Raw genomic sequence first — 21,038 nt, 5'->3', positions numbered from 1 at the left:
GTAGCCTGTCCAGCATATTATGTTGGTAAGACAGACAGAAAACGAAGATAGAGGATTTATGAGCACACATACCATATTAGAAAAATGTCACCTTCTAGCGTATTGGCAAGGCATTGTGCTGAACACCCAACACACCACTTTCATTTTAGAGTGATTTGTCAGGTTACTGTTAATCTAAAAGTGGGTCCTTATCATCTAATTTTGGAAAGACATGAGTTGATTTGGCAACTGAGTCTCAACTCTTATAACCCACCAGGTTTGAATGAAGTCACTTCCATTGCCTGTATTCTGAAATTAAAGAACCTAATGCACTAGACAAGTCTTTTCTTTTAAACAGCTCTATTTGTAGTTGAGTAAAAGAATGCAGGTTTTCGCTTCATGTTTTAAATCTTTTAAAAATATGTCTCATCTTACATCTAAGCTTGCTTCACCCTTGGTGATTTGTGAAAGCATTACAGTTGAGTCAATCAATACTGGTTAAAGTTGAAATTGCAGTCTCATTTTATTTTATTCTATTTTATTTTGAGTGCAGTGTTCTTTTAGTCCACTTGGAGCGCTCTTGCAACTCATAACAATGTGTATATGAACATTTATAGGTTCATAGGTTCATACTAGGCTATCTGCCCTAGGGCATTTATAAGCCTATCCAAAGTGTGTTTGGCTTTCGCCACCCATTTTAAATGAATTTTGCTATGCCCTTTTTCGAGGTTAATATACTGTGCCTCTGTCTAACAGTGACACAGAAGTGATATCCAGGGTAAACCTATGATCTCCCATCCACTCATCAAGATTCCTCTTGAAGAGAGTCAATGCGGGACTCTGCCTAACCTGGACTGGGATTTTATTCCAGAGTGAAGGGAGCCTCTGGGTTATGAATCTGTCCCTCCAGCATGTCCTATTTAATTCAGTGCTGAGGTTCAAGTCTCTCGAGCACGTAGCTCGATGGGATTTGGATTTTCTGAGGTGCAGCATGTCCATTAATTCTGGGTTGGACATGGCTTTATACGTCAGGCACAGATCATGTCTGAGCAGGCGGTATGCCACTGAGTAGAGCTGGAGTTTCTTTAACCGGGCAGCATATGGTGTCTGCTTGAGCCCTTTGATCCTCTTGGTGAGGTACTTTTAGGGTCTTTCCAGTTGCTGCAGACGTCTGGTAAGGTACATCCCAAAAGGGGCATTGTATTCAATTATGGGCCTGATGAGGGATGAGTAAAGAGGCACGATGACCTCCCCTGATCTAGATGTGAATCTCTTCATGATTAGGTGCGCTATATAAAATGTTTTTCTAACCAGTTTGGCCACGTGGTTTTCAAATGAGAGATTGCTATCAACTTGGGTCCCCAGGTCCCTAATTACTTCTTCCATACTTAATGGATTACCACCTATGTGGTAATTTGTGGGCACTTTGTTTTTGCCAAAGGGGATGACTATACACTTTTTGGCGTGTAACTTGAGGCCATGGCTCTGGCACCAGTTGTCTGTTTCTATGAGGCCCATTTGTAGGATGCTTGAGTCAGCTGGAGAGTCGATTATGGTGCCTAGTTTGCAGTCATCTGCAAATTTGGTCAGCCACAGTCCTTCTGTGTTGGCCTGTACCTCCGAGAAATATATACCGAACAAGAGAGGTCCCAGGACTGAGCCTTGTGGGATGCCACTTGTAACTGGTTTGGAGTCTGACATGGCTCCAGCAATTCTAACCATGTGGGTTCTGTCCTTGAGCCATTTTGAAACCCATCTAGTGACATAGGGGTTTATATGTAAGCTAGTGAGCTTATCTATAATGCCCAAATGGGGTATTGTATCGAAGGCTTTTGCGAGGTCCAGGTAGGCTGTGTGGACCACCTTCCCCTCGTCAATGGCCTTGGTGACTGTTTCTTAGAAATTGACCAGGTTTAAGAGGCAGGATCTGCCCTTAACAAAGTCGAATTGGGTAGGATCCAGTGTCAGTAGGTCCCCAATATCTTTATTTATGATGTCCATGATGATCCTTTCCATAGATTTGAAGAACAAGCTAGTCAGGCTTATGGGGCGAAAGTTTCCAGGATCTGTTGAGGCACCACCTTTGTGGAGAGGGACCACTGTTGCTGTACACCACTCTTTGGGTACATATCCTGTAGTAAGGCTGAGATTGAACAGTAGTTTTATGTTTGGGTTTAGCTCTTCTTGGAGTTCATGTAGGATGCAGCCCGGGACACCGTCTGGTCCCATTGATGCTGTGTTTTTTGCTTTGGAGAGGGCGGCTCTTAACTGAGCATCTGAGATGTCAAGGGGGCAGCACTCTGCTGGGATAGGTATTTGCCCTTTTGGTGAGGAGGCGGGGAGAAGTTTGCTCTGAACCTGTTAGCTAGGATGTTGGCAATGTCTGTGGGTTCGTTGTATTTTTTGTCATTTTGGACTAATTCTAGGCATATCTGGGAATTACCACCCAGGTTTCTAACATAACTAAAGAAAGCCTTGTGATTATCCTTAGTGTCCTGTGCAATTTTTCTCTCGAAGCTGGCCTTAGACGATGTTATGAGTGCCCGTAGTTTTTTGCTAATACTGAACAGAGATGCCTTCCCTTTTTGGGATTTTGCTCTATCATGTAGTAGCTTCCTCCTTCTATTGTATAGTTTGTTTATGGTTGGGGTCCACCAGACAGGACGCTTGCCTTTGGAGGATTGGGTCTTAGCTTTATTTGGGATTGCATGATCCATGCATTCCTGAAGGTGTTCATAGAATGCATTTATAAAGGATTCTGCAGTCTGGGCCGTATTTTCCACAGGCCCGGGGGCTTTGAAGGATTCCACCTTGCTTTTGAGGAGTGTGAAATTTGCTTTACAGAAGTTTTTCACTGTGGTTTTCCGGGCAGGGGGTGAGGTCGGGATGTGAATATCCAGTGAGATTAGTTTATGGTCTGATCTTACCAGTGAGGGATACACTTCTGGTCTGGAGCATAGAGCCCCCATGTTGGTGATGATCAGGTCTAGTATCTTTTCCCCATGTTGTGGGAGTGGTAACAAGTTGTTCCATAGCATTTGAGTTTATAAATTCTAGGAACCTTTGGGCTAGGGTGTTGGAGCTAGACTAATGCTCTCAGTCTATGTTTGGGTAGTTGAAGTTGCCCAATATAATGGTGTTTGGAGAGACCTTCATATTTTCCAGTGTTTTCAGGAAGGCCGAGTGGGGTTCCTGGGTTTTGGAGGGTGGTCTGTAGCAGGCTATATACTGGAAGGCAGTTTTACCCACTGTTAGTTGCACATGGATAGTCTCTGATGCTTCATGCTGTGCCACCAACCTGAGGTTGTGGGTGTCTTTGACGAATATTGATACTCCCCCTCGTTTTGTGGTTCGGTCCAAGTTTTGGGGCCGAAAAGCATGGTATGAGGTATAACCTGGTAGTGCTGGGGTGCTCTCGGGAGTCTTGAACCAGGTTTCTGTTACTGCACAGATATCGATGTTCTCCATGCTAAGAAGAGTTTCGAGTGCGTGCATCTTGAGGTTTAGACTTCTGGCATTGAGGAGCATTACTCTTAATTTCTTATCCCTTGTGATACCTATGGAGGTGGGTTTGTCTTTTGAGCATTGCCTAAAAAAGGCACTATGGGGGTGGCAAGAGCCTTTGCCAATATCCGAAAGCCCAGGGGTGACAGGTGCAAGCAATCCCTAGCGAAGCATTGTGGCTTGTCGAGCATGTCATCTCAGGCTGACAGGCATTGGATCCCATTTTAATGACACCAATACTTAAGCCATTTGTTGAAATTGATCATCTTGTCTTCATATTGTGGCATCATTCTTGGTGAGGGTAAGATGCTACTCAAGGTCAGGGTCATACTGGCCTGGGCTACATGCTCAGAGAGCTCCTCTGTGTCTTTTTTCATGTAGTCGAGGGAGGTACGTCTCAGGTCATTCACACCAGCATGGACAATGACTGAGTCATATTTGTACTTGCGTTGGAGTGACCTGAGTGCTTGTGTTATGTGGCGGATCCTAGCGCCCGACAGGCAGCTCACCGTGACCTTCTCCTTGTTCAGCCTGGTGAGTGGGACGTCAGTGTGCCTGATGATAGAGTCACCTATTACAAGTGTATCAGGTGTGTTGTTTAGCCTTAAGGGCTGTGACTGTTCAGCATACTGGCTTTGTGAGCTATGTGTTGCACGTGTTTTGTTTTGGGATAGCGGTTGCTTGGGTGTCTGCTTTGGAGGTCTCTGCTGCTTAGGCAGATTTTTATTTAGAGCCTCCGAGTATGTTTTTGTGTGTTTATGTGTTTGGTTTGCTATCGTGGTAGGTCTATGTGAGACTGGAATTGTAGTGAGTGTGGTTTCCTTCTCCTCCTGACTGGTTATGCCAGTACTGAGTTGAGAGAGCTTAGCCTCCAGTTTGGCTATATGGTTGTATCTCTCACATGTGTTGGAATTTGTTGGGAGGAGGAGAGAGTTGTCTGTGTACATGAGGCAGTTGTAACATTGCCTCAAGATTCCCAGATTCACCAGCTGGACCGGAGAGGAGATTGACAACTGACCTTTGGACATGCTAAAATAGTATTGGGAATTCCTTTATAATTGAAAAAAGGCCAATGGGGAACAAGGTACTCAAGGGGAGTTTGTGAGGGTGTAGTGCTTTTAATTTTTTAGTGCTGACTTATATAATTGCTTTAGTGAGCAAGTGCCAGGCTTTAGAGTAGGAATAGGGTGTTTATTATGAGAACTAGATCAGTTCTAAGGGAAAAAGTAAAGAGCAGACTTTGTGGAGCCGAGAATGGTTTAAACCCAATTAAGCGGAGCTGCCCGATGCTGCACTATGTACAAAATCGCGCAAAGCCGTGCCAGAGTGGGTTTTATACAGGGGGACTTGAAAGAGCTAGAAATTGGCCCAAAACGGCCAATAGACTACCAGATTCTTGTGCTGGGAACACTCCTCCAGGGATAGCTAGGCTGCTCTAAGCTCCTCACTGCCACTGGTGAACAAAGAAGCCTCCCTTTATCCCAGAAAGGAAATGGGCAACACAGGAACTTTCCAAAAGTCCAGAATACAGCAAAGCTTGTATTTGGACTACTCTAGGTCAGGAAAGATGGGAAACAAGGATAATGTTTTTGTTTTTTTTTTGCAACAAACAGCAGGAAAATGCAATAAATATGTAACACAGGCTAGCGCACTTGAGTGTGTAGCCTCAACAGGTAAATCCAGCAAACAGGACAAACTTTAAAAGTGCAGGTGCAAAAACAACTTTAAACAGTTTAAAACAGTTCAAGAAGCAGAAATACTTGCAGTTTAGCTAGATTGGACAGTCACCCAGGTAGTAGCAGGAAAAAAAAAAACACTTTTATCAGGTTAGCAGTCGCTCTTTTAGCCTCTCTGCTGCTATCACCACTCTGCAGGACCATGAGGAGCTTGGCTGAGTAGTAACAAGCACAAAAACCACGCTAAAGCTTACATTTATATATACATTTTCCATAGTTTTTTCATCATTTTTTATCACATATTTTAAGAGTCACACTCTGTCCACCTAAATGCAATGATTTAATGTGTCTTTATTTGTGCATAAAAGCAGCTATACATTTTTGTTCTTTACAGGTTTTCAAAGTTGCTGTTTTTGTATTTGACTTGTTGCTGATGTCATGTGTCCAAGCTTAATTACTTAATTACTTATGCAATACCATTGGTTAATGTTTTTTTGAAACCACCATGTGGTCTGTATTAAAGTGAGCACTTGTGCTACTGTTGTAGGTCTGAGATTGAACAGTAGTTTTATGTTTGGGTTTAGCTCTTCTTGGAGTTCATGTAGGATGCAGCCCGGGACACTGTCTGGTCCCATTGATGCTGTGTTTTTTGATTTGGAGAGGGCGGCTCTTAACTGAGCATCTGAGATGTCAAGGGGGCAGCACTCTGCTGGGATAGATATTTGCCCTTTTGGTGAGGAGGGGGGGAGAAGTTTGCTCTGAACCTGTTAGCTAGGATGTTGGCAATGTCTGTGGGTTCATTGTATTTTTTGTCATTTTGGACTAATTCTGGGCATATCTGGGAATTACCACCCAGGTTTCTAACATAACTAAAGAAAGCCTTGTGATTATCCTTAGTGTCCTGTGCAATTTTTCTCTCGAAGCTGGCCTTAGACGATGTTATGAGTGCCCGTAGTTTTTTGCTAATACTGATCAGAGATGCCTTCCCTTTTTGGGATTTTGCTCTATCATGTAGTAGCTTCCTCCTTCTATTGTATAGTTTGTTTATGGTTGGGGTCCACCAGACAGGACGCTTGCCTTTGGAGGATTGGGTCTTAGCTTTATTTGGGATTGCATGATCCATGCATTCCTGAAGGTGTTCATAGAATGCATTTATAAAGGATTCTGCAGTCTGGGCCGTATTTTCCACAGGCCCGGGGGCTTTGAAGGATTCCACCTTGCTTTTGAGGAGTGTGAAATTTGCTTTACAGAAGTTTTTCACTGTGGTTTTCCGGGCTGGGGGTGAGGTTGGGATGTGAATATCCAGTGAGATTAGTTTATGGTCTGATCTTACCAGTGAGGGATACACTTCTGGTCTGGAGCATAGAGCCCCCATGTTGGTGATGATCAGGTCCAGTATCTTTTCCCCTGTTGTGGGAGTGGTAACAAGTTATTCCATAGCATTTGAGTTTATAAATTCTAGGAACCTTTGGGCTAGGGTGTTGGAGCTAGACTAATGCTCTCAGTCTATGTTTGGGTAGTTGAAGTTGCCCAATATAATGGTGTTTGGAGAGACCTTCATATTTTCCAGTGTTCTCAGGAAGGCCGAGTGGGGTTCCTGGGTTTGGGAGGGTGGTCTGTAGCAGGCTATATACTGGAAGGCAGTTTTACCCACTGTTAGTTGCACATGGATAGTCTCTGATGCTTCATGCTGTGCCATCAACCTGAGGTGTGGGTATCTTTGACGAATATTGATACTCCCCCTCGTTTTGTGGTTCGGTCCAAGTTTTGGGGCCGAAAAGCATGGTATGAGGTATAACCTGGTAGTGCTGGGGTGCTCTCGGGAGCCTTGAACCAGGTTTCTGTTACTGCACAGATATTGATGTTCTCCATGCTAAGAAGAGTTTTGAGTGCGTGCATCTTGAGGTTTAGACTTCTGGCATTGAGGAGCATTACTCTTAATTTCTTATCCCTTGTGATACCTATGGAGGTGGGTTTGTCTTTTGAGCATTGCCTAAAAAAGGCACTATGGGGGTGGCAAGAGCCTTTGCCAATATCCGAAAGCCCAGGGGTGACAGGTGCAAGCCATCCCTAGCGAAGCATTGTGGCTTGTCGAGCATGTCATCCCAGGCTGACAGGCATTGGATCCCATTTTAATGACACCAATACTTAAGCCATTTGTTGAAATTGATCATCTTGTCTTCATATTGTGGCATCATTCTTGGTGAGGGTAAGATGCTACTCAAGGTCAGGGTCATACCGGCCTGGGCTACTTGCTCAGAGAGCTCCTCTGTGTCTTTTTTCATGTAGTCGAGGGAGGTACGTCTCAGGTCATTCACACCAGCATGGACAATGACTGAGTCATATTTGTACTTGCGTTGGAGTGACCTGAGTGCTTGTGTTATGTGGCGGATCCTAGCGCCCGACAGGCAGCTCACCGTGACCTTCTCCTTGTTCAGCCTTTTGAGTGGGATGTCAGTGTGCCTGATGATAGAGTCACCTATTACAAGTGTATCAGGTGTGTTGTTCAGCCTTAAGGGCTGTGACTGTTCAGCACACTGGCTTTGTGAGCTATGTGTTGCACGTGTTTTGTTTTGGGATAGCGGTTGCTTGGGTGTCTGCTTTGGAGGTCTCTGCTGCTTAGGCAGATTTTTATTTAGAGCCTCCGAGTATGTTTTTGTGTGTTTATGTGTTTGGTTTGCTATCGTGGTAGGTCTATGTGAGACTGGAATTGTAGTGAGTGTGGTTTTCTTCTCCTCCTGACTGGTTACGCCAGTACTGAGTTGAGAGAGCTTAGCCTCCAGTTTGGCTATATGGTTGTATCTCTCACATGTGTTTGAATTTGTTGGGAGGAGGAGAGAGTTGTCTGTGTACATGAGGCAGTTGTAACATTGCCTCAAGATTCCCAGATTCACCAGCTGGACCGGAGAGGAGATTGACAACTGACCTTTGGACATGCTAAAATAGTATTGGGAATTCCTTTATAATTGAAAAAAAAAGGCCAATGGGGAACAAGGTACTCAAGGGGAGTTTGTGAGGGTGTAGTGCTTTTAATTTTTTAGTGCTGACTTATATAATTGCTTTAGTGAGCAAGTGCCAGGCTTTAGAGTAGGAATAGGGTGTTTATTATGAGAACTAGATCAGTTCTAAGGGAAAAAGTAAAGAGCAGACTTTGTGGAGCCGAGAATGGTTTAAACCCAATTAAGCGGAGCTGCCCGATGCTGCGCTATGTGCAAAATCGCGCAAAGCCGTGCCAGAGCGGGTTTTATACAGGGGGACTTGAAAGAGCTAGAAATTGGCCCAAAACGGCCAATAGACTACCAGATTCTTGTGCTGGGAACACTCCTCCAGGGATAGCTAGGCTGTTCTAAGCTCCTCACTGCCACTGGTGAACAAAGAAGCCTCCCTTTATCCCAGAAAGGAAATGGGCAACACAGGAACTTTCCAAAAGTCCAGAATACAGCAAAGCCTGTATTTGGACTACTCTAGGTCAGGAAAGATGGGAAACAAGGATAATGTTTTTGTTTTTTTTTTCTTTTTTGCAACAAACAGCAGGAAAATGCAATAAATATGTAACACAGGCTAGCGCACTTGAGTGTGTATCCTCAACAGGTAAATCCAGCAAACAGGACAAACTTTAAAAGTGCAGGTGCAAAAACAACTTTAAACAGTTTAAAACAGTTCAAGAAGCAGAAATACTTGCATTTTAGCTAGATTGGACAGTCACCCAGGTAGTAGCAGGAAAAAAAAACACTTTTATCAGGTTAGCAGTCACTCTTTTAGCCTCTCTGCTGCTATCACCACTCTGCAGGACCACGAGGAGCTTGGCTGAGTAGTAACAAGCACAAAAAACACGCTAAAGCTTACATTTATATATACATTTTCCATAGTTTTTTCATCATTTTTTATCACATATTTTAAGAGTCACACTCTGTCCACCTAAATGCAGTGATTTAATGTGTCTTTATTTGTGCATAAAAGCAGCTATACATTTTTGTTCTTTACAGGTTTTCACAGTTGCTGTTTTTGTATTTGACTTGTTGCTGATGTCATGTGTCCAAGCTTAATTACTTAATTACTTATGCAATACCATTGGTTAATGTTTTTTTGAAACCACCATGTGGTCTGTATTAAAGTGAGCACTTGTGCTACTGTTGTAGGTCTGAAGAAGTCTTCTAAATTAAGATGAAAAGTGCTTAACCATTTATTTTTGTATCATACTGTTTAGTTGCAAAGTAATAAACCTGTTTTTACTTATTTTTGCTTTGGAAACTGTGTGTCCTTGAGCCTTTGTTTGTTTCCTGACTTGCACATCAGTGTCTGAATATGTTGTAGTATTGAGTATTAATGTTTATATGAGGAACTGCTCTATATCTTAACACAAATTAAGATTTCATATTGAAGGACTGTGTTTGTATGTGGAACTATTCTATATCTTTTCACAAATTCACATTTTATATTGTAGGTCAATGCAAGGATATGGTACTGTGATAAATCTTGAATGAACAGTTAAAATAAAGTTTAAAACACAACCATCGGGAATATATGAAAACTTAGAGAATGATCTGCAATTGATCCTTTTTATTTACAAATAGCTCCACAATATGTGTACTTGTTTTGTGAGGGTGATTTTTCTGTTTTCTCACAGTATTAGTACATACCTAGCTACAGACACAAAATTCCCCACACACTGCTTAAAGATACAAAAGGCCCCACAAACTGCTTAAAGATGGAGGTAGATGAAGATGGCAAGCACTGCCATTTTTTTAATTCAGTTTTTTTCTATCTGGAATTATTATATTATTAAAAAATTAACAGGCAATATTGCTGGGGGTCATGTAGTTTAACTATTGAATTGATGGATTATGTTTATTTAGTTGTGAAACATAGTCTTTACTAAACAGAATGGTTAGATATTTTTGCTAAGCGAAAATAAGTTATGAGAATGGTGTCATTAAAATATGAAGTGATCAGCACTTCTTGGAATTGTGAATTTGATGCCAAAGTAAAAATTGATGTCAGTAGATTTATTTCCAATGACTCATTGATTCAATAGTGGATTGCTTTCATTACACGAGTAACTAATACATTAGATAGTAAAGTATAGCAACCTATGTATTAGAATATTTGTATTATTACATTTAAAAATAGAGCAATACATAAATTAAAACTTTACAGGATGGTTCAAATAGTTGGCTGATTTAATTAGATTGGCAGACGACTAGTGTCAATATATTAACAAGAGGTGGTATAAGTTTAAAGATAAGCTACAAATAAATTAAAACAGTTGTAAAATAACTTACAAGTATGCCTCTTTGCTGGTTAAGGATAGTAACATGGTCACAAAAAATAGATATCAAAGGATTTAGACAGGGATTAGTTGAGTCATTCAGACAGGGATCTTAAAAGTTCATCAGGAAGTGACAGGATGAAAAACTATAACAATATTCCATCACAAAATATTAAGAAAGCATGGGATCTGAGATGCAGGGTATGCATGAGAAAGAAATGTTGAGAGACATGGTAAATAAAGAAGATATACTAGGTCTCATCTGCTTTAATGGTGGAAGGATGAGGCACATTGCAGTAGATAATAACTACAAAAAGGAGAGATAGCAGAGAAAACAGTGAAAACCTGGAATGTTAAAAGCAAAGGAAAATTGATAGTATACGTGTTTGCCATACAAGCAAAAGTGAACCACACAAAAAGGGGTGCAGTTTCCTATGGGTTTCCTGCCCCTTTTTGTAGAACCCACCATGAGGAATGGGGTGGATGTCGATGTCCCTTAAATGAAAGCTTAATTTATAAGACACAAAATATCTTATGGCGTGATGGCAATAGATCAAGGAAACCCTCAATAAATAGGTAGATCAAGTACCCCACAAGAAACAAGTTTGATCTCACTAGAGAGTGGAAGGATGGGAAATATAAGCAACAGAATAAACAGTCCTTGAATGATAATATTGAAGATGGATAGCAAGTCATGGTTCATATTCAGGAGCTAATTCTAATGCATCACTGTTTGAAGATTTAAATATGTTTTAAAATGAGGGAGACGAGGCAGATATTCTACTTATGGAACCCATAATAATAGTCAAAATATTGTTATAGACATAAAAATAGAAGTGATTAAGTGGAATAAAAGAATGAAAGATGTGGAAATAGCATTCCTTAAATTGTTTAGTGGCGACAAAGCATATAGATAAAATGTTACACCTGGTCATCAGCAATAAAACTTGGTCACTAGGCAAAACCAGGTGAATAAGTTGATCAAAATGGTAAATGTACACAAAAAGCAAGAAGAAAAAAATGAATGGTAAGGAAGACTATCCACCGGATTTACTAATCTTCTGTGTAAGGCTAGATTAGTCTTACACGGAAGTGCCAGTCTAAGAGTATGATGGCAGTGGGACATGCATATTAATGAGGGTGCGCTGCCTCACCTCTAAAGCTTATACAAAGCATGGACGAATGTGGGGGCGTGTCGGACTGCCAAGCAGTCCAAAAATCCACGCCCCTGCAATGAAGAAACACCGCAATTTCGAGTTACATGAGCGAGTCCATTCACATGTGTACAATGTAACACTACACTCCCCCATATGTTAAACAACTGACAAAATTAAAAATAAAAATTATTTTTTTATTTTTTTTTATTTCATCCGATATAGCTGCCCGTATTTGCGCGTGTTTGCATGGGTTTGCCCATTGCTTAGCTACAGTTAGCAGCTTAGACACCAGAAGAGGATAATAAGAAAAATATATGCAAATTAAGCAAAATAGCGATAGCATAGTGGTTAGAGCCTTCGCACAAAGAGGAGGCATTCCCACTTCGAGTCCCACTACTGCACATTCTATTTTCTGTTGGAAATCTGTATACAAAAATATTTTCTGACATTTTTTATGTATAAGTTTTGTAAAAAGCATTGAAATGTTAAATGTAGTAGTGAACGAATTTTATATATATATATATATATATATATATATATATATATATATATATATATCTATATATTTATATATACAGGTGAAATGGTTATGCATTCTGAGGCATGAGTACCCTATTTTAAGCAATATAAAGTACTGCTAAGCACATTTTACAGTACTGAGCATATTTAAATCCAATTGCATGTAGCTGCACACAGTGCTAACCAGCGCACTCACAATGTATTTGTGTGTAGCTGCGCACAGCGCTAACCAGCGCAACTTCAGGCAATGTCGAGCAATGGTGGGCAACGTCGAGCAACATTGAGCAACATTGGGCAATGTCGGGCAAAGTTAACCAAAGTCGGTTAAACACGGCCACACCTCCTTTACTGTACCGTAACCAGTCAGGTCTGCCCAGTAGGAAAATAAAAAGCAGTGACAGGGCTCGAACACAGGGTACTGTACATTATCATCACAGTACTTAACCACTAAGCCATGACAGCATTTCATAAACATGCACTTACAACAGACACATATCTATCAAAGGAATTTTAAATATTGCCAACATCAGCTAAGCAGGTGTGCCTACATCTGAGTTTTTCCAAAAGTGGCCAATCACAAATAAGTGTGGGAAATTAGGCATATTTAAGATCCACAGGTGGGAATACTTGCTATAACTGGTTTTAGCTTCCTTCTGCAGTCAGCATGGCCAGTGTTGGAGAAGGCACACGATATAGAGTGCAACACTGGGACATTGAGGAGTCCAAAGTAATGGTTTGGCTCCATGTCCACAATCATGAGGAAAGACTCTTGCGGGGCCAGCACCAGGGTACCCAATATAAAACAGAGGCCTGGAACAGTCTTGCCCGTGATCTCATCAGTGCCACTGGTGTTCCTCGGCCTGGTGAGCAGGTCAGGCACCATTATTCTGACCTGAAGCGACATAGGGAGGATCAACTGGGCCAGTGGATCCAGGAATCCCATGCAATGCCTAATGCCCCAGTACTGATTAAGTAGCCATTGTATTAAGTAGTTAAGAATTGCTATGCTTGCCTATACTATGGATAGGTATGTCTCAATATCACTGCATTTACTTCACAGCTGCAGGTGTCTGGGCTATGAACCAGCAAGCCCATGAAGATAGGCTGCAAATGCTGCGTCATCAGGCAGGCTAGTAATTATTCTGCATGTACTGTTATATAAAATAAATGAGAGAGCCTTCAAAAAGTGTTTTAACCCAATAAATAAAGGTATAATAATCCTTTAATAAATGTATAGTTCCTGGAGTGCGTCTGTGTCATTTTCTTTGATATGCTGTTGTACTGTTGCATTTACAAATAGTAGTGTTGTATTAAGCAGTGTCAACCCACACTTGGGTAGGCCCATATAACGTGGATGAAGGGAGTGCCGTCAACTGTTGGTTCATGCTTAGTATGTACAGGCTAATCTGGCACATGAGTAGCTTGGTATTGTGTTCCCCAGAAATGTCAGTGTCCTGCCAGAAATGTAGGGAGCTGTTAACATATAACTGATACTTTCACCTGAACATATCTAGATAATTATATGGAAGTAGAGTTGTCAGTGTACCATCTTAGCAGTAGTTTGTGTGAGCAACTCTCAAAATATGTTGCAGTAACATCTGCCTCTTGGACAGTTTGTATGTAAGATAGAGCTCATGTATATAATGATCTAGCAAAATCCAATTGCACAATATAAGGACATTGGGTAGTGTAATAATACATGTAAGGGACATATAACTGCAGTTAATAGGAATATAGTGAAAACTAGAAGGATATATATGTTGTTAATTGAGCTATCATTTTCCACCCTACTGTATGTGCATAAAAAATTCAATTCCACACCTCAATCGGTATGTCTAATCTCAAAACATTTGTTGGGACATATGTCCTATTGGTTTATAAATATTTGCATTTATTTCTATGCATGTGCCCTGTTAAAATACCACAATATTGGTGGCCTGTTGCCGTCAATTAAAACTGCATATTGTTGTAAAGTCCACTATTGTTCTATATATGCATGTGTTATGCTTGCTTTTCAACTGTTGAAAATCTGGTGTGTTGGGTTAATGGGAATACATCTGCATGCTGTTATAACTAATTGGGAATGCTGTTGACTGTTACTAACCCATATCTTTATTAAACTCTCCAAAACATAGTTTGTATGGGAAGGCTGGTCCCAGCGGACCCACCTGTCCCACCTCAGCTGGCCATGGCACCTGGCACCAGCAGATCTGGTGCCCAGCCTGGGACCTCCTCCTCCATTGGCCCTGTACCATCTTCAGGTGGAAGCACTGCAGGGGATTGGGCTCAGCCCCCCCATGCAAGCATGGGCGGAGGAGGGGCACCTATCACCCTTCAAACGGTCTGGGCTGTGGTGTGTAGAGAGATTGAATGTTCTGTTGCAGAACCTCTATGCCAGCTTGTGGCCCGAGTGGCACAACTCCTGGGTCAGCCTGCCTCTCCTACACAGCCCCCAGCACAGCCACCCTCTGGGCCGTGAAAATGCAATGGTGACTGCACATGGGTGGGGACCTCAGTCCCACTGTTTCCATCTGGGGGCTCATGGGCTTGCAATTTTCAAACATCCCTCCCCATCAAAGGTGTTCACCCACCACATGTGTCATATACCGCCCCTGTATGCATCTTGTTTGTCTTGTCTGTTTACCTCCCCAACCTACCTCCTCAAATATACCTACTTCCCCTACCCCACATTCCACTCTCACATGAAAAAAAGGGCAATCTGCTCCAAAAAAAAAAAAATGAGGCCCCATACATAGCTGCCCATTTTGTACACATGTCCACTGGACACATGAAATGTTATTTAATTGGCATTACAACATACTTTGTTGTCCTCACCCCTCTCTCATGGGTTGAAGGTTTCATATCTACCTCCAGATTTATTGCATATGCACAGCTGTTGCTGTTGAAGAAATGGGCAGCTATGGACCTTCCCTACACCCGTCCTGCACATCCCGAGCTATTTTCCATACTGTCTTTCCCTCTTTGTGCCCCTTTTTCACCACTTTCCTATCTCCCCATTTTTATTTTCTTTCAAAGAAATGAGCACGGGGGTTAGCGGGAGTAGGCACTATTAAGCAGTAGTTAGCGGGTTTGTGTGAGTTTGTGCTTGTTTGCGCTTGGCTAAGCAATGTGCGGCAATGCGCAAACCCATGCCAAACCTGCTTACAACTGCTTAAAAGTGCCTTAGTCACTCTATATGTGAGGGCCCTTGTTCTGCTCAGGAGCAAAATAAAACACCTCTGTAAGTCTCGAACCCCGGACCTTGCACACACTACACAACATGAAGTACCACTAAGCCACGGTAGATATACATCAAGTTGGTGCTTAAATAAATATATCATGCATCAGAATGAGTGAATGTAAAGGAAAAATAGGAATACCATACCACACAGCTTGTTCTGTGGATGTTGACCAACAGTTGTTGTGGGATTACATTACATGACTGTGATAAGAGAAGCAGCCATTCTAGCAAGAAATAATGTTACACCATCACTTTACAACCACACACAGTATCACAGCAGGACAAACACTGGCTTATCTATTTAGGGCAGAGGCCATACCTCCCAACTGTCCCTAATTTTCAGGGATGTCCCTGATTTTGACACAAATTTTAGCTCTGTCCCTCTGAATCCCTCCAAAAACTACTGACTTTGGCCAGAAAGGTGGTGAATTACATTTAATGAATAATGACAATAATTAAGAGTTAGACACTTCTTTTACTTCAGAAAAGGTGTATTCATTCATATGCTCTGATTCTCTCAATGTCTCAACTTAATGGCATTAATATTTTAAATGTGTCCCTGATTGTCCCTGATTTTTTCGTGACTTTTCCCTGAGTCTGTTCAGATATGTACCTGATTGGTTGAGAGGTCTGGCAGAGACAGAAACACAGAGGCATATCAGCCTTTCTGCTGTTACACACTTTGCAAATAGCTTTGGAAGGAGTTTCGGAAGCATACCCTTATGTAGGAATACAACACTGAAATACAAATGGATGTAGCCATGTACTGGTAGCAACCAACGGTAAGAATGCCATTGCTCTATTGCTGAAAAGACCTGTGTGGTGCACAGACAAAAAATAACAGACTATTCTCTGGCTATCATGTGGATAGGTCCTCAGTTGGGAGTTACGCAGTCTACTTGCCTTGAAAAACTAACGTACACAGCAACCCTGTAAGTCCAGCAAGATAAAATCCACACAATAGTACTTACGCTGTCTGTACTTCTGCAACCCTACCCAAATGTAGAATATACCTGTGTGTGCAGGGTCTACCAAGGATGTAGGTAAGCATACTCACAGTACTGAAATGTGTCCAGTTTTTCTGAGCAGTTTGTGCTAATGTCAACACTAAAAAGGCACAAACTGTTTAGAACTGAGTAAATGAATATTCACAGTACAGCAGTTCACAAACAATTCTTGTGCCAAAGGAATACATCTCAATAACTAGCTTTGTATGGAAGTTAATTGTAACAGTTGAAAAGAAAGTACATCTTTCCATGTATCTTGGGGTAGCATTTTGAGGGGTGAGTACATTTCTACAATGACAAGTGGGTACTGGAAGCAGCAACATTAGGTCTGAGTACAAAATGTAAATCTCTGTCTACACCCCTGGCTTCTGATATAAGAACTATATCAACCTTCTGTCTTAAACAATGATGTCCACAGCAAACAAGGATGATCTCCATCTTGGAAAGCTGAAAGGGCCACGCCTACATGAGTCAGCAATTTATAGTACTGGGTTGCTATGACAGTGATTACTGCAATTACTACACAGCAGGCTGCATGCAATTAGCAAATGGTGGCCACTAATTGGTGCAGAGGCCATCACATGCTCATGTGCAAATTCCTACAAAAGCAGGCTTCAATCTCTGCCAACAAACTCAATCACTCTATTGCAGAGACTGACAGAGACAGAGACAGAGAGACAGAGAAAAAGAAAAAAATATATTACCAAATCATACAAAGGTATGTGACACATATGTATTTACTGGCATGTAGTAGATGTTATTAAAGAATAGTCTACATAATATGAACCATTCATATGTGGCAGCAGTACATCTTTATGCACATATGTTCTGCTTAACTACTGCTATGGACAATACTGTGTGTACCTGTGGGCAGTGGGAAATACCTGTGAAATGTGTAGCTCAGCATTAAATGTCAAAGATCTGATCCATGTTATCTGTGTTCTGTACAGTACTGTGGCCAATGGCTGTTGGAGGGATTAGAGCTAACATTATTTAAACATGGGTGTGATAGAACAACACATGCATGATAGTCATATTAAAGTGTAGCTTAACATTGGCAACTGCTGTAGCAGTCTAGTATGCTTATCTAGCATCTGTTGCCATATATACCTCCCTAATGTTAGTGTGTGCTCATATGTGACACCTGTTTGTGTTACAGCAAGGCCCAACAGTTCAGCTGTGAGGTCCAGGGACTTACAACAGTGTGGACCTTGTGCGTGTATGCCACACACATACGGAGAAATATATATGTGTCATATATATTCACCTCTGTATATGTGCATAGAGCAGGGGACATATTGCAACTGTTTGTGAAGGGGGAGATATATATGTTGGTGATGGTTAGTATGCGCATATTTATATGTAGGTTTTAGTGTATGACAAACAAGACAGCATACAGTGCTGGTATATGACATGTGGTGGTTAAACACTGTGGGTGGTTTGTTCAGTTTGCAATGTTGAAGCCAGTAAGGCCTGCTAAAGCTACCTGGGCTGTGAACACCTTCAATGCATTTATCCCAAGACTGTGCAATTTTATTACATTACTGTACACCTTACATCCTTTGTATAATTGATATTCCCACTATGAAAGGTGTAATTCTAAAGACATGCTTCTGGAGCATTTCTCCCCGGGCTTCTGCTGAAAACAGGATCTGTGGAACCTAGTCGGACTTTCCCGGTCAACAAATGTTAAATAAAAAATAAAATAAATAAATAAATAAATGGATATGTACCTACATATATATGTATATGTAGACCAATGGATGTGGATATGTATATATATATATATATATATATATATATATATATATATATATAGTTATATATACTCATACACACCTACATCTACTTGCTGCAATAGATTATCTGTACTGTTAACTGACTGTGATGGTCAATATGTTTGTGAATACGTCCAAGATATGTATCTGTGGGAAACTGTTTATGTCATGGTATTATGGGTCCTTGCTTTGATCCTAGCAAAAGCTGTGTATTCTGTTGCTAGGCAGAACAAGTGCTATTGCATACAGTGTGATTAAGTCCCTTGGTTTTAACTAGGGTGGGTCATTGGAGGCTAAAGCACTACATCTATGATTATCGATTGGTACCGATGTTGAATGCAAATTCGCTGCGGTGGTGGTGCTGCAGTAGCATTGTCGCCTCACAGTAAGACGTTGTCCTGTTCGAATCTCAGCTAAAGCCTCTTCTGTGTGGAGACATGCGTGAATGGGCGTACCTTCATTGAAGGCTGTGCATCAGGCCTGGCAAGTCGGTATGTAAACATCTACTGCCAATCATTAGCGGACTGGAGTTCCGCTGTGGCGACCCCTAACCGGGAAAAGCCGAAAGATACAACAACAACAACAACAGCCAATGTTGAATGCAAATCCTGTGTGTACTGTAGTACTACATGAAGCTCTGGGCCTGTACAGCAAAGTATGGTGTATGTCCACATTGCTTGCATCCACTGTTTTGTGTGGTTCCTGTATTCATCACAGATTTCATTTCTCAAGATTAAAGTTGTGTAAGTACTGACACACAGTACTGTATAGTACACACTGAAAGCTTATCTGGGTTGTCATATCTTTGTGTCCTGTAATTATGTCTGATGTGTGTGTGGGTATGTCTGTAACATGTCCTTTGACATATGTGTGGTAAAACATATAACTGCATATCTAGCAACATTCATAGTGTACTACAGCAGTATGCAACCTATATTCCCAATTTTGCACATATTTTGGAGATGGGATTGGCATTAACAAGTTGTGTGGTATAATAGTAATACATTTACTGGACCTTACACTGATTGTTATGGATGATATATTTCTTTACACATCAGCTTGATGTATATCTGCTGTGGCTAGGTGGTGCATCATGTTGCATACAGTGTGCCAGGTACTCTTGTATAGTCTTATATAGTGATTTTATTTTATTGCTGTGCAGAACATAGTTCATTAGATAGAGAGGGAGCAAGGCACTTTCAAGCAGTTGTGGGGTGAGCAGTGATAAGTGGCAGTTACAGTGTTTCACTCTCGGTTAGCTTATAGGTTGCTATATATGGTAGTTCAGTGATATCTGTATTGTATAATGTTAAATGTGCCATATGACTTGCTCAGACTTATTTTTGTATTTATGTCTTCCAGGGATCATGGCCCATTGCAGGAACCCCAGTTACAGTAGTGCTGAAGATTATATCATTGCTAGCAGTATGATTCAGCACTACCGTCTCATGTTCTCACGAACCAGCCAGGATCAGCAGGAGCGTACAGCAATGTGGCAAGATGTTGTCCGCAGGGTCAATGGGGTAGGCCTGCATAACTGGACATATGAGCAGGTACGCCACCACTGCAGTGAATTTCTCAGACATGTCCTTCAGCATGTTGCTGATGTGCGTAGACAACAGCTTGAAACAGGAGGTGGTGTTAATATCCATCCTCCCCTCACCAGAGTGGAGGAGCTGCTTCTGAGCCTGGTGGCACCTGCTCAACAACAACAGCAGCAGACACACACCATGATGGATGTTGGAGCCACCCAGCAAGCACACATGGAGCATGCAGGTAACATGGCATATCTGTAGACTACTGTTATCTGTATTGGTAGATCATGCATATGTGAGATGTGCAGTGCGTCGTTCAAAGATGTGGAGCCTGTTGTTGTGCAATACTGATCATTTGGAACATAATCTGTAGCCCTGTGAAAGTAAACTGTTGTACTAAGATTGCAAACACACAGTAGCAATGCCACAGTTGTAGCCACTGACAAACTGTCTCATCTCTATGTAGGTCCCTCTGGGGTGACATCAAGGCAGTGGCAGATGCTGGTGAGTGTGTTCTACATTTATTATTGTAAATAAAAAGTGCATGTTATAGTTAAGGTGTAGGCCATGTACACATGTAACACACCTACCCATAATGCATGCTGTGCATGTTTGGTGTAAGAGCACGCACATCTCACTAATGTGATTAGATGCCTCAAACACATGCAATACTCAGACCATCTCAAACAAATGTGACTAGACTGTAGTGACCATTGGATATGCACAGTTGATACTCAACATGCACATAACATACACATCTATGTCATACACAGAGCATTTTAACATGCTACACATAAAGAATTCCCAAACCCTCTGTAAAGATACACTCCAGTTTCCAAAATCTCATCCACACATTACACATAATATACCTGAAGAGTAGAGGCCTATCATGGGGCATTTAAACACTCTGCAACACACTACACATTCATGTCAGGGAATGCTCCTTATTGGCCTCCTTACAAACTCACGTAACAACTGGTTGAGAAATGGTGAATTTAGCCAAGGTAGTACAGTTCCGGACAGCATGATTAGTGCTGGTTTGTGAAATATTTGTAGTCTTGAGTGACCACCTGATGCTTCATGATGATGGCCTATGGTAATATAACCCATCCAGTTATTGTAACCATAGTACTACAGAGAGCTTTCATTGCTATACACCTTAATGCTGTGTGTGCACACATATGCACCTCTAAACAGTATGCATACCAGTCACCATTTGCACAACTGACACATATATGTCTTGTGATGCTATTGAGTGGCTAGGTCATATGACACATATTGGGTATGTGTAGTGTTTAAATATGCAGTTGTGTTTTAGCATGCCATGTCATGGATGAGACTGGCATGTCCACAATATGATCTACACTCACATA

The sequence above is a fragment of the Protopterus annectens genome, chromosome 2.part1, assembly GCF_019279795.1.
Source record: "Protopterus annectens isolate FY-2018-M chromosome 2.part1, PAN1.0, whole genome shotgun sequence".
Taxonomy (NCBI): domain Eukaryota; kingdom Metazoa; phylum Chordata; order Ceratodontiformes; family Protopteridae; genus Protopterus; species Protopterus annectens.
Note: the sequence above shows the minus strand (reverse complement) of the source record.